Raw genomic sequence first — 14670 nt, 5'->3', positions numbered from 1 at the left:
GATTGAATAAACAGCTTAAATTTTTTTCCTGGCGTAAGACACTTAAGCATTTCCATTATTGGAAGGAATTTGTTGGGTATTCTATATTGCATCTTGTTTAAAAGGACAGTGTTTTTGTTTTTTTTTTTTTGTAAAATCCATTTTAAATGGCTTCTAAACTACTTAATGCAATTTGGAGCCTGTTTTTTTTTAGTGATAGTAGTAAATGTTTTATATAGTGCTACTGTGTTTGAATTAAAGAGAACAAATGTAAAAACTGAAATTAAAAAATTAGGCCTAGAAAACAAAATAGTGTATTAAGTTAGTTGAATGTAAAAGAAATTTATAAGATTTTTTTCCTTTAATATAGATACCTCACTTGAAAATAAAGCACAGCATACTTAAAGTAGTTATAGTTTAAAAAAAAAATCCTACTAAAAGAATTGCTAAATCTTGAACAACTCTTGGGAAGAATTGTAGTTTGGGAGAAATAAAATATACTTGCTTTTAACCATCCTGTTAGAAATATTTATTTATCCTGATAATTTTAAGCCAACACAGTAGTCTTAAATTATTTCTGAATTTCTAATCTGTGAAAGCAGTAAATGAAAGATATGTCGTGCAACTGTTGAAACAAATTGTTGACTACATTGACCATAATTCAATTTAAAATCTTGCCAATGATGTACAGTTTTATGGTTAAAATTGCTGTGGTTGGTTGCATTACATGACACACAAAACTGTCCTCTACCTCACGTGAAATAAGTATTTTATATGGTTTTACTATAAAACAAGACTCATCTATCTGGTCACTTAGTTTACAAATTTTGAATTATATTTATTGAAACATGACATACTGTGCTCTTAGCTTATACCTCAATTGTATTTTGTGCTGTTTTCCATTTTCATGCCTTGTAAATAACTTGTATAGATTGTGGATCAAATTCCAAATAAAAACTTCTAATGCCAGTGAAATTGATTTAAGCCTTCTTGGTATCCTGTGTGAACTCAACTTTCTTGTTTCTTAAGATTGACATTTTCTCCTTTGGTTCCTTTAAAGTCTATTCATTACATAGCAAGTGACTAGAAACGTTTTAAAAATAGTAAAATGTGAAATTCTTGTGTGATTTTGTTTTATTCTGTTGGCCATACTGCACGACATCTGGGACTCAAGTTCGCTGACCGGGAATCTAACCCTTGTACCCTGCATTGGAAGTACGGAGTCTTAACTAGTGGACTGCCAGCGAAGTCCCCTATGTGATGTTTTATGTGATGAACATATCAGCATTTTGTGTTTATTCTTGCTTTAACATCCTTTCCTCACCTCCACCTCAGGTATTAGTTATCAATTACTGTATAACATTATTTTAAAAGCTAGAAGCTTAAAGTATCACATGTGGTATCTGAGGGGCTGAAGTCCAGGAGCAGGTTGGATGAATGTGATGGCTCTTGGAAGGGTACTTGTATGGTGTTACCTGGGGCTGAAGGCGAATGAGAGCTTGACAGCTCTGATATGCTTCCCAGCTCACTCACAGGGCCATTGATTGACAGGAGCTCAGTTCCCACTGTAAGAACCTGTCCATGAAGCTCTTCAAGTCTGGTGAGTGATATCTCTCAACTGATTGATCCAAAGGAGGGAAAGAGTGATGCCACAATTTCTTTTATGGTCTAGACTTTCAAGTCATCACTCTTGCTTTATGCAGTTTGTTAGAAGTCAGTCACAAAGTACAGCCCATACTCAGTTGGAGGAGATTATACAAGGGTATGAACCCCAGGGATCATTGGGGCCTTAAGAGTCTGGTTACCATATCCTTCAAATATTTTTGTGTGTGGCAAAATGTACAAATCATTAATTTTACCATTTAACCATTTTAAAGTGTAATTCAGTGGCATTAAGTACATTCACAGTGTTGTGTAATTATCATCCCATATCCAAAACTTATTAACTATCCCAAACAGAAGCTCTGTACCTGTTATACAGTAACCCCCTATTCCCCCTCCCTCCAGCCCTTGATATCCTCTATTCTATTTCCTATCTCTATGAATTTGCCTATTATAGGCAATCCACATATACAAGTGGAATCAAAATATTTATCCTTTTGTTTCTCATATAGCATTGTGTTTCACTTAGCATAATGTTTTCAAGGTGTATCATGTAGCATGTATCAATTTCATTCCTTTTTATGGCTTTATAATATACCATTGGATACAACTGGAAGAATGTCTGTCCAGCTTCTTTGCCCATTTTTAGACTGGGTTGTTTTTTTGTTGTTGAGTTGTAAGGCTTCTTTATATGCTAAGGATATTAATTCCTTATCAAGTATACAATTTGCAAATATTTTCTCCCATTCTTTTAAAAAATACATTTATGTGTCTATTTGGCTGCACTGATCTAGTTGTGGCATGCAGGGTCTAGTTCTCTGACCCCATGACCCCTGTGTTGGGAGTGTGGAGTTCTGGCCACTGAACCACCAGGGAAGTCCCTCTCCCATTCTTGGGGTCGTCTCTTCACTCTCAGTAGTGTCCTTAAGTTTGATCAAATTCATTTTATCTATTTTTTCTTTTGTTGTCTGTACTTTTGGTGTTATATCCAAGAAATCATTGCCAAATCCAATGTTGTGAAGATTTCTCCCTGTGTTTTCTTCTGAGAGTTTATATTTTTAGTTCTTATTGGACTTGTGTTAGTTTCCATTTCAGATTGTCTATTGCCAATGTTTAGAAAATGCAATTGATTTTGGGGTGTTGATTCTGTATTCTGGAACTTCACTAAATTTTTTTATTAGCTAACTCTGTGTGTGTGTGTGTGTATGTGTGTGTGTAACCTTTAGGGTTTTCTATGTGTAAGATCACATCACTTGGTGGTGGTTTCGTGGTGGTGGGCTTCCCTGATGGCTCAATCAATAAAGAATCCATCTGCAATGCAGGAGATGTGTGTTTGATCTTTGTGTTGGGAAGAGCCCCTGGGGAAGGAAATGGCAACCCACTCCAGTATTCTTGCCTGAAAAATCCCATGGACAGAGGAGCCTGGCAGGCTACTGTCCATGGGGTCAGAAGAATTGGGCACAACTTAGTGATTAAAACCACCACTTACCAAGACCACATCACTTGGGAATAGAGATAATTTTACTTCTTCCTTTCCAATTTGGATGCTTTTTTGTTTCTTTCTCTTGGCCAATTGCTCCAACTAGAACTTCAATGCTGTGTTGAGTAGAAGTGGTGAAAGCAGGCATCCTTGTTTTTGCTCTTGTCTTAGAGGGAATGCTTTTAGTCTTTTACTTCTGAGTATGTTGTTGGCTGTGGTTTTTTCATATATGGTCTATATCATCTTGAAGAAGCTCCCTTTTATACCGAGTTGAATTTTTTTTTTTTCTTTAAATGATGAAATGGCACTAAATTTTGTCAAAAGTTTTTTTGTATCAGTGAAGATGATAATGTAGTTTTCCCCTTCATTTTATTCTTGTGATTTAGTACATTGCTTGGTTTTCATAAATTGAACTGTCTTTTGCATTCTAAGAATAAATCTCACTTGTTCATGGTGTATAGTCATTTTAATGTGTTGTTATTTATTTATTTGAAATAATTTAACATACAGCATTCTATAAATTTAAGGTGCACAACAAGTTCATTTCGTACATTTATGCGTAGCCTAATCTTCTTTAGGCTATATATAGCCTAAAATTCTCCAAGAGATGGGAGTACCAGACCACTTTACCTGCCTCCTTAGAAATCTGTGTGTAGGTCAAGAAGCAACAGTTAGAACCGGACATGGAACAACGCACTGGTTCCAAACCAAGAAGGGAATACGTCAAGGCTGTATATTGTCATCCTACTTATTTAATTTATATTCAGAGGACAACATGAGAAATGCTGGGCTGAATGAAGCATAAGCTAGAATCAAGATTGCAGAGAGAAATAATAATCTCAGATATACAGATAATACCACCCTTATGGCCGAAAGCAAAGAGGAACTACAGAACCTCTTGATGAAAGTGAAAGAGGAGAGTGAAAAAGCTGTCTTAAAATAACATTCAAATAACAAAGATCGTGGCATCCTGTCCCATCACTTCATGGCAAATAGATGGGGAAACAATGGAAACAGTGACAGACTATTTTTGGGCTCCAAAATCACTTCAGATGGTGACTGCAGCCATGAAAATAAAAGATGCTTGCTCCTTGGAAGAAAATCAACCTAGACAGCATATTCAAAAGCAGAGACATTACTTTGTCGACAAATGTCCGTCTAGTCAAAGCTGTGGTTTTCCCAGTAGTCATGTATGGATGTGAGAGTTGGACCATAAAGAAAGGTGAGTGCTGAAGAACTGATGTTTTTGAACTGTGGTGTTGGAGAAGATTCTTGAAAGTAATCCTTTAGACTGCAAGGATATCACACCAGTCAATTGTAACAGAAATCAGTCCTGAATATTCATTGGAAGGACTGATGCTGAAGCTGAAGCTTGAATATCTTGGCCACCTGATGTGAAGAACTGACCCATTAGAGAAGATCTTATGCTGGGAAAGATTGAAGGCAGGAGGAGAAGGGGATGACAGAGGATGAGATGGTTGGATGGCATCGCTGGGTCAATGAACATGAATTTGAGCAAGCTCCAGGAGCTGGTGATGGATAGGGAGGCCCGGCATGCTGCAGTCCATGGGGTTGCAAAGAGTCGGACACGACTGAGTGAGTGAACTGAATACGCTGCATTTGGTTTGTTAAATTCATGGATCTTTGTAGCAAGTCACAAGGGATCCTGGCCTGTAGTTTTTTGTTGGTTACTTTGTAGTGTCTTTGTTGTTGCATGCTTGCATGTTCAGTTGCTTCACTCCTGTCTGACTCTGCAACCTTATGGGCTGTACCCTGCCAGGCTCCTCGGACCAGGGGATTCTCCAGGCGAGAACAGTGGAGTGGGTTGCCATCCCCTCCTCCAGGGCATCTTCTCAACCTAGGGATCAAACCTGCATCTCCTGCTGCAGGTAGATTCTTTACCTCTGAGCCATTGGGGAAGCCCCATCTTTGTTTTTGGTATTAAGTTAATCCTGCATCATAAAGTGAGCTAGAAATTGTTCTCTCTGTTTTGATTTTTTTGGAAGAGTAGAACTCACCGATGAAGCCATCTGGTCCTAGGCTTTGCTCTGTTGGGAGGTTTTGATTGCTGATTTAATCTCCTTAGTAGTTATAGGTTTATCTGTCTCCTGTTTCTTCATGAGTCGCTTTGAATAGTTCATTTGTTTCTAGGAATTTGTCAGTTTCATCTAGTTTATCTAATTTGATGGCATACAGTTGTTCATAGCATCCTCAAAATCCTTTTATTTCTGTAAAATAGTTTAAAATGTTCCTATTTTCATTTCTGATTTTAGGAATTTGAGTCTTTATTTTCCCCTTGGTCAGTATAGGTAAGGGTTTGTTAATTTTGTTGATCTTTTCAAAGAACAAACTTGATTTTTATTGACTTTATAGTTTTTACTTTATTTATTTCCACTCTAATCTGTATTATTTCCTTCTACTAATTTTGAGTTTAGTTTGCTTTGTTTTTTAGGTTCTCAGAGTTTGAGATCTTTTTTTAATGGATGCTTTTGTAGCTATAAATTTCCATCTTAGAAAATAAAAATAGTTACAAACCAAATTTGCAATAATAATAATTGCAAAAAAAAAGCAATAATTGCTTTTATATTTGTCCATGTATTCACCTTCACTGGAGATCTTTATTTCTCCTTACTTCTTTAAGTTACTCTCTAGTATACTGTCTACTGTATTCCTTTATTTCAGTTTCAAGGATTCCCGTTAACATCTCTTGTAAGCCTGGTCTAGTGGTAGTCAGTTTTTGGTTTTTTGTGCATGTGCGTTAGTTGCTCAGTCGTGTCTGACTCTTTGCAACCCCATGGACTGTAGCCCTCCAGGCTCCTCTGTCCATGGGATTCTCCAGGCAAGAATATCTGGCAGTGTCTTAATTTTTCCTTCATTTTGGAAGGACAGTTTTGCCATATATAAATTTCTTGTTGAAAAGTTTTTCTTTTGGCATTTTACATCATTCCACTGACTTCTAGTCTTCAAGGTTTTGGCTGAGCCACTGTTTGTGATCTTACTGAGAATTCCTTATTCATGATATCATGTTTCTCTAGCTGCTTTCAGGATTCTCCCTTTATCTGTACCTGTCAACTGATTATAATGTGTCTTGGTGTTGGAGTTTACCTTATGTGCAATACATTAAGCTTGTTAGATTCGTAGATTTTAAGTATTTTGTCATATCTGCACTATTTCTTCAAATAATCTGCTGTTTTCTCTCTCCTTCTAGGACTCCCATAATTTTTCAGAATTTGGCTTATTTTTAGAACTTCTATTCTTTTATTGATATTCTTATTTTGTTCATAAATTATTTTCCTGATTTCCTTTCTTTTTTTTGTCCACATTTTCCTTTAGCTTTTTGGGCATGTTGAATACCCTTGTTATGAAGTCTTTGTCTAACAAGTCCAATGTCTGGACTTTTATGAGGGTGGTTTCTGTCAGTTCATTTGCTCTTTGTAAAGAATTATATATTTCTCTTTTTTTGTATGCCTTATGATTTTTTGTTATTGAAAATTAAGCATTTGACAACTATAATGTGGTAATTGGAAATCAGATTTTCCTTCTTCCTGAAGGTTTGCTGTTTTTTTTTTAAATTATTTTTGCAGTAGGCTGTGATAGTCCACTTGCTTTGAGATTTTTCCACACTATTTTGCAAAGACTATTCCTGATTGTGTGTGCTCATGAAAGTGTCTCTTTCTTTAGCTCATGTTCAGCTAATGTTTTGACAGAGTTCCTTGAATGCCAGGAGCTAAACAAACAAAACAATAACAAAAACTCACGAAACAAAAAAGCAGAAAATACAAGATCTAACTACTTCTCTCAGCCTGCAGTTTGGCTCTATAAGATGCTCCTTCAGTACTTAAGTAGGCTTGCTCTGAACCTAGGAATCAGTCCAAAGTGAAAACTTAGGTACTCATAAGACTTTTCTGGGTAGGCATCTTGCTTGGGCTTTCTAAATTCCCCATCTTATAGACAGCTATTTTTGAATGTTCTAATTTCCCAGAGAATCTCATCCTAACTTACCCTCCAGTTCTTAGACAGTCTATTGGTTGTTTACATCTGTGATATTTTGTCCCAGGCATCTGAGTCTATAGTTCACCTTGCATCTTTTACAAGCAGTACCCACTGCTTTTCCCATGTAAGTTCCAAGTTAGGCAAATTGAAGATGAGAGTCTTGTGTTGGTAGTACAAGGATTCCCCAGAGAGGTCAGATCAGATGTACATGATGGTTTTCAAATAAGGTCTGCTCTGCTCCCTTGTTCAGGGGAGGAACTGGCAACAGGGCTGCTGCTGCGCTGGGATAGAAAGGTGAAAAAAAGTTTAAGTTGCTCAGTCATGTCTGACTGTTTGCGACCCCATGGACCTACGAGTTTCCTCAGTCCATGGGATTCTCCAGGCAAGAGTACTGGCGTAGGTTGCCATGCCCTTCTCCAGGGGATCTTCCTGACCCACGGTCCAGCCTGGGTCTCCTGCATTACAGGCGGACTTTTCCTTTGATCTGAGCCATCAGGGAAGCCCGAGGAAGGTAAAAGGGTGAATAAAAATGCCCCAAACTTTCCTATCATTTTGAAGGTGGCTTTTCTTGTCTGGGTGTTTGCTTGGTTGCTATAAACATTTGACTGTTTTCCAGAGCAACAACAAAGTTGGTCCTGACATTTTCTTGTCTTTCTCATTCTCTCTCAAAGGGGCTTCCCTGGTGGCTCAGATGGTAAAGCGTCTGCCTGCAATGCAGGAGACCAGGTTCAACCCCTGGGTCGGGAAGATCCCCTGGAAAAGGAAATGGCAACCGACTCCAGTACTCTTGCCTGGAAAAGTCTACCAGGCTCCTCAGTCCATAGAGTTGCAAAGAGTTGGACACGACTGAGCGACTTCACTTTTCTTTCTCTCTCTTTGGATCTTTTTGTGGGAGAACGAGAGCTTGGAGTTTCCTATTTGATCGTTTTTCTTACCACTCATCTATTTAGCCACAGTCTTTTTATAACTTGATCTTGCAAGTGATACACCATCACTTCTGTCTTGTGCTGTTCATACAGACTCACCCTGGAACAATGTGGGCGAACTGCACGAGTGTGAATCCTAGGAGGTGGGGATCACTGGGCATCATCTTGGAGGTTGCTTACCACAGGCTAGGGTGATTTGGGTTGAGGCCACAGCGTTTTAGACATTCAAACTAGAACTTTGGTTTGGAAAGCTTTAAGAGAAGGTGTTTAACTCAGATGAAAATTATTACTGTTTGCCTGTTAGATGTTGGACTTCCTAGAATGAGTCAGGCACAGCTTTGACCTTTGAGGAACTCCCAGACAGCTGGATAGCAGAATGACTCAGTGCTATGCAGAGGGCTAGAGAAACATGAGAAGCAGACTTCACTCAACCTGGGGTGAGGAACGTTCCAGTTCCAGATGACACCTGGACAGAACTTAGAAGTGAGCTGGAGAGAGAGGGAGCTGTGGCTGTGTTGGAGAGCATTCTAGGTAGAAGGAACTGTGTGAGAATAGGTTGGAGGCTAGTAATGAATGCCATATTAAGAAAGTGAAAGGAAGTGTTAGCTGCTCAGTCGTGTCCAACTCTGTGACCCCATGGATTATAGCCTGCCAGGCTCCTCTCTCCATGGAATTCTCCAGGTAAGAATACTGGAGTGGGTTGCCATTCCCTTCTCCAGGATATCTTCCTCATCCAGGGATTGAACATATGTCTCCTGCATTGCAGGCAGATTCTTTACTGTCTGTGTCACCAGGGAAGCAGAGAATTCAGTAATGAATGCAATATTATACTTTCTGAGAAACAACTCACACAGTTAGATTAGAAACCAGATGGTAAAATATGGATAATTTAAGTTTTGCTGTCACAGGAGGTTCTTATGCTAATTTTGGGTGACTGCAAAGTAGCTGGGTGGAGAGGTCACTTCTTACAGAACGAAGGGCAGGTATAAAGCATAAGGAGTGAGACTATGATGCTTCTCTGTGAGGTGTGGACATTACGTGGGGTAGGGGGCTATACAGTGGAGGGAAGCAGGTATTGAGGGGGTTGTATCATAAAAGGCCTGTGCTATCCTGTATCCTCAAGGGCTTGAATTATGTTCCAAAGAAGACTGCCAGTGAGGTAGTAACATAATCATCACATAGTGTACAGGGACATGAGTATTCCTTATAGACCCTTATAATAATGAATATTTTTAAGATTTGAAAATATTAAATTATTTATTGGCTGTGCCACGTGGCTTGTGGGATCTTAGTTCCCAGACCAAGGATCAAACCTTTGCCCTGTGCAGTGGAAACATGGAGTCCTAACCACTGGACCACCAGGGAATTCCCCCAAAATATTTTAAATTTAAAAATTAAACATTTTTTTCTCATCATAAAATCAACTCATGTTCATTATGGAAAGTTGGAAAATGTTTACACACAAAAGAGAAAAACCCATCAATATCACTACTCCAAGGAACTGCTTGTTAACATTTCAGTGTATATTTTCTAAATATAATTTAAAGATCAGTCTCTAACTGTACAGATATTTTGAAATTAAATTAGCAGTTTGCACTTTGAAATTAAACTGTGATGAGATATCTACTTCTTAGTTGAACACCTAATTGAAATGTAAATTGAAAAAGTTAATTGAACACTTTCATAATAATTTTTTAAAACTTTTTTATTTTGTACTGGGGTATAGCCAGTTAACAATGTTGTGATAGTTTCAGGTGAACAGCTAAGGGAGTCAGCCATACACATACATGTATCCTTTCTCCCCTGAACTCCCCTCCCATCTAGGCTGCCACATAATACTTGTTTTTAGATAGACTGTTAGAAGCTGATCACAGAATATACATATGTTATTCTATTTGCTATATATTGCTGAATTACTTTTGAAAAGAGATTTGTCAGTTGTGTTATTGCATTTTTTGATGTTTATTCTTTAAATTAGTTATTTTTATTGAATCATTTTAAGTAGCATTAATAAGAGACTGTGAGAGCCCTCCAGTGGCCAAGCTAATTCCCGCAAAAATACTGTCAGTGGATTAAAAAGGAATTGAATTTAGTTGTTAAATCTTAATGGTGGAAAGAGGAGGGTGGCTAGAAATAGCTGATAAAAAAGGGCTTATCCTGTAGTCAGAGAAGAGATGCCATCGGCTTTCCTTTCAAATTCTTGCTCATCTGATGTTAGACTCTGAAATGTTTTGAATTTCACAGCTGTGTAAAATGAAGGTTAAGATTGTGTTCAAACAGGTTTACAATCAACTGATTAACTTTTTGGTGTAAAAGCTAATACATATTGAGTACTTACTACGTATTAGGCAATGCACCAAGCATTTTACATGTAGCAATGCATTCTCCATGGCTATCATGAAATAATTACTATTCTTAATACCATTTTACAGACAGGAAATAGAATTTGAGTTTCTAAACACCAGTGCCCTTAACTTCCCTGGTCAAATGCCTCCCTGGGAACTTGGTGTCCAAGAATGTTCTCATTCAGGATCGTTTCATAAAATAGAATCTTTATTTATGTAAGAAACAAACAACAAAAGCCATTGGTGTGATTGAGACATAAGCTTCTCTTCTAGCCATTTAAAAAAATTGAAATAGTATAATATTGATGCTTCCCCAGTAGCTCAGCAGGTACAGAATCTGCCTGGAATGCAGGAGACGCGGGAGAAGCAGATTTGATGCCTGGGTCTGGAAGATGCCCTGGAGGAGGAGATGGCATCCCACTCCTGTATTCTTGCTGGGAAAATCCCATAGACAGAGGAGCGTGGTGGACTACAGTCCATGGTGGCAGATGGCGGCATAGACCACAGTAGGTCTTCACTCTGTCTCCTACCCTCTCCCTAGACCAGCGATAAGCCCCAGCTGATTTCTTCTGTGCTGTGTTTTCGGAGTCCCATCTGCTATAGACTGTGTATTTGTGTCCTACCAACATTTGTATGAGGAAACCTAATCTTCAGTGTGATGATGTTTGGAATTGGTGTCTTTGGGAGGTGATTAAGTCATGAGGGTGGAGCTCTCATTAATGGGATTGGTGCTTCTATAAAAGAGACCCCCAGAGAGCTCCTTTGTTCCTCCACCATGAGAGGACACAGTGAGAAGACTGCTGTCTATGAACCAGGAGCAGGACTCTTCAGCAGACACAGAATCTACCAGCCGGTGCCTTGATCTTAGATTTCCCGTCTCCAGAGCTGTGAGAAAGAAGTTTCTGCTGTCTATGGTATTCTGTATAGCAGCCCAAACGGAGTAGGACGGCATCCCAGTGAAACCTGGAGACTTGCAAATTCAATCTCTTTGGAAGGATCCTTCAATTCGCCTGGGAAGTAGGGGCTTCCCAGGTGGCGCTAGTGGTAAAGAATACGCCTGCCAATCCAGGAGACATAAGAGACTTGGGTTAGATCCCTGGGTTGGGAAAACCCCTGAAGGAGGGCATGGCAACCCATTCCAGTATTCTCGCCTGGAGAATTCCATGCACAGAGGAGCTTGTTGGGTCACAAAGGGTCTGATACAACGGAAGCTACTTAGACTTAGCATGCACACATGCACTTCAGTTCAGTAGCATCCAACAGATATTTATTGAGCACCTTTATGCTTGCCAGGCACCGTGCCAGACCCAGATTTCAGTGACCAACCAACCAGACAAAACCCCCAGACTCCCAGGGCATTTAATTTTTTTTTTAAGGGGCGGGTAAGAAAAGATTTGTTTTATGTTTTTTTCTATTTATTTTTATTGACATATTTATTTTATTCTTTACTGCTTTATAACATTCTGTAAGTTTCATGTATACAACATTATATTTCTAATTCTGTATACCACAACATGCTCCCTGTTGCAAGCCCATTCCTTTGAAAACCTTTGCTTTTAATGTGGGCTTTTGGTGCCTTGCCAGTATGATACACACTTGTGCTCTAACTGAATTACACTGTTTGATTAACTATTTTTAGGTATAAATGGTAGGAGAACAGTTAACCAAGCTGCTTCCTTTGTTCAGTTTCTAGCCGTTATTATACAGTTGACACCCTTTACTCATTTTGCCTTCTTTCTGCCCCTTCTCCTCTGATAATCCCTACTCTGTTCTCTGTATCTACATGTTTGTTTTTGTTTGGTTTACTCATTTATTTTGCTTGCTCTACGTATGAATGAAGTAATACAGTATTTGTCTTTCTCTGACTTATTTCACTTAGCATTAATACCCTCAAGATCCATTCATGGTATCACAAATGGCAAGATTTTCCTTCTTTAAGGGTGAGTGCTATTTCACTGTAATTTACCACATCTTTTCCCATTCATCTGTTCATGGACACTTAGGTTGTTTCTATATCCTCATTGTTGTAAATGGCATTTCATTTTTAAAGCTTATGTTTGATACATTAGTTTACACTTGGATTTGCCCTACAATATTCCTAAAAATACGTGTATGTGGAATTTTTACCTTACCAAATAGAAAAATCCACAAGAGAAATTTCTCCTTTTAAAAAGGGATCTCATTAAAAGTACTTTATTTTTAAATGAATAATCTCACCTAAGTAATTTCATATATGTTTTATGTTTTCATGTTTGGTTTCCTAAAGAGATACCTCTTAATATATGAGGAGAACTTTCTCAAGCAAATGTACACTGCATTTGGATTGAATGATCACACGTTTGGAATTTGTGGTTAATCATGTTTCCCTATGAGTCAGGCTCCTATTTACACAGAAAATGTTTTCACCAGCTATGCAGTGATAAAAGATAACCACTAGTAGGCGCTGCGAGCCCATTCCTTTGAAAGCTTTGCTTTTGATGCCTGTCAGCAAATACATTTGCTAATATGATATGCATTTGTGCTCTAACTGAATCACACTGAGTTTGATTAACTATTTTTAGGTATAAAATAGTACCTATTCTAATGGTAGAATAACAGTTAACCAGGCTGCATCCTTTGTTCAGTACATATCTGGGGTTTAGGACACTGACCATTTCTCTAATCCTCCCCTTTAAGTATCTTTAAATAAGAATAAGGTTGAGAAAAGTATGCTCAAACCAGAGGAAAGACATTTCTCATGGAAAGAATGTTGGACTTAGGGACAGAAGACCTGAATAAGATTTTAGGTATACCTTGTTATTAATAGCTCTGCTATGTAGTAGAGAAATGTGAAGACATGGCAAAATTTTCTGAGAGAAAATTAGCTGGAAAAACCTCTGTCTGGGAGGTCTGGAGATTCATTGTTCTTACTCATCTGCCCTGATTGGACTCTGAGAGACTGTTTCTCACAACTAAAAGGATACCTGGAACAGTGGTAGACCTAGAACATCAGTTTATTAAGTCACACTATGTTGGAAGTCAGATTCTAATTATGAGGAGGGCGTGAGGGAGCAGAGTCACAACCAAAGAATGCAGATGACTTTAGGAAAAGCCCCTTGGCTAAGACAGCTTAAGGGACTTCCCCACTTCACAGAGAGCCTTGCCAAAGGGATGACATCCTTGGATTCTGTGGCCACCATACCATCTGAATCTCCTGTGGATAGCAGAGGATTCTCATGGTCTCTCTCTGCTTCTTGGCTCCCAGTTTTCTGTGACTGCAGGGCTGCCCAACTTCCTCTCCAAGGGACACATTCTCTTTATTGACAGTTAATTCCTCCAAACAGGGTATTCTTTTCTGGCCTCCCTTGAGCAGCCTTCTGTCCATCTGTGCTGTGATCGTTTAGACACAGATACAATCTCAGGATTGCATCTTCCATTAATAGAAAATGATAATAACCTAATTATTTAAGTTTTAGTCTTTATCAGAGGTAACTAATATTTCCAGTTAACCCATATTGCCTGTGAATAATACTAACAGTAGCTGACATTTCTGAGAACCCCTCTGTGCTGGACACTGTGCTTTGCACAATTGTTAAAGGTATCTCAGTCCACACAATAACCCTGTGGGGACATCTGCTAGTCTTACTTTAAAAGATGAATCACATAGGCTAATGGACAGCCCAAGTGATAAAATCAGACTATGAACTCAAGAAATTCCATTCCAAGATCTTAAATTCACAACTCTTTCTACCAGTTAGTGCTTAAGTTCTGAAATCTGGCTTTACAAAGCCTCTCTCTGTGTGTGTGTGACCTGTGGGAAATCTGGGCATTGTTGAATTATGATTGGTTTAATTTTTATCATTAGAATGTCAAATGCTCATGCCAAATACATGACATCGGATTTCATAACTGCTTTTTCAATGAATGATGTTGCTAGGGTTTTATATTTTATATTGTACTTCATACAAAAGCTCTTTTTTATGTTATAAGGAAATGCCTGAAAGCATCCAGGTCAATAAACCCTGGTGATGACAAGGCCCCAGACATAATGACTCACTCCAAAAAAAGGACATAGCCCTATAATATAGTAGTTTCCACAAATCAAACTTGTATGAACTCAAGAACACATAAGAGTACCAAAGCAAGAGTTCTGAATTTTATGTAGATAAGAATTCTATATAGAAGAGCATATGTAGCATATACAATAGCAGCCCAGGTTCCCTGAGGCCTTACTTTGTATCAGAGATTGTTTAAAGCTTTAAACACGTAATCATTATGATTACATGATGGTTAACTCACGTAATCATCAAGGAACCTATGAATTAGGCACTATCTTAATTCCCATTTTACGAATGAGAAAACTGAG

The sequence above is a fragment of the Capricornis sumatraensis genome, chromosome 1, assembly GCF_032405125.1.
Source record: "Capricornis sumatraensis isolate serow.1 chromosome 1, serow.2, whole genome shotgun sequence".
In the NCBI taxonomy this organism is placed as follows: domain Eukaryota; kingdom Metazoa; phylum Chordata; class Mammalia; order Artiodactyla; family Bovidae; genus Capricornis; species Capricornis sumatraensis.
This window is presented reverse-complemented; position numbering follows the sequence as displayed.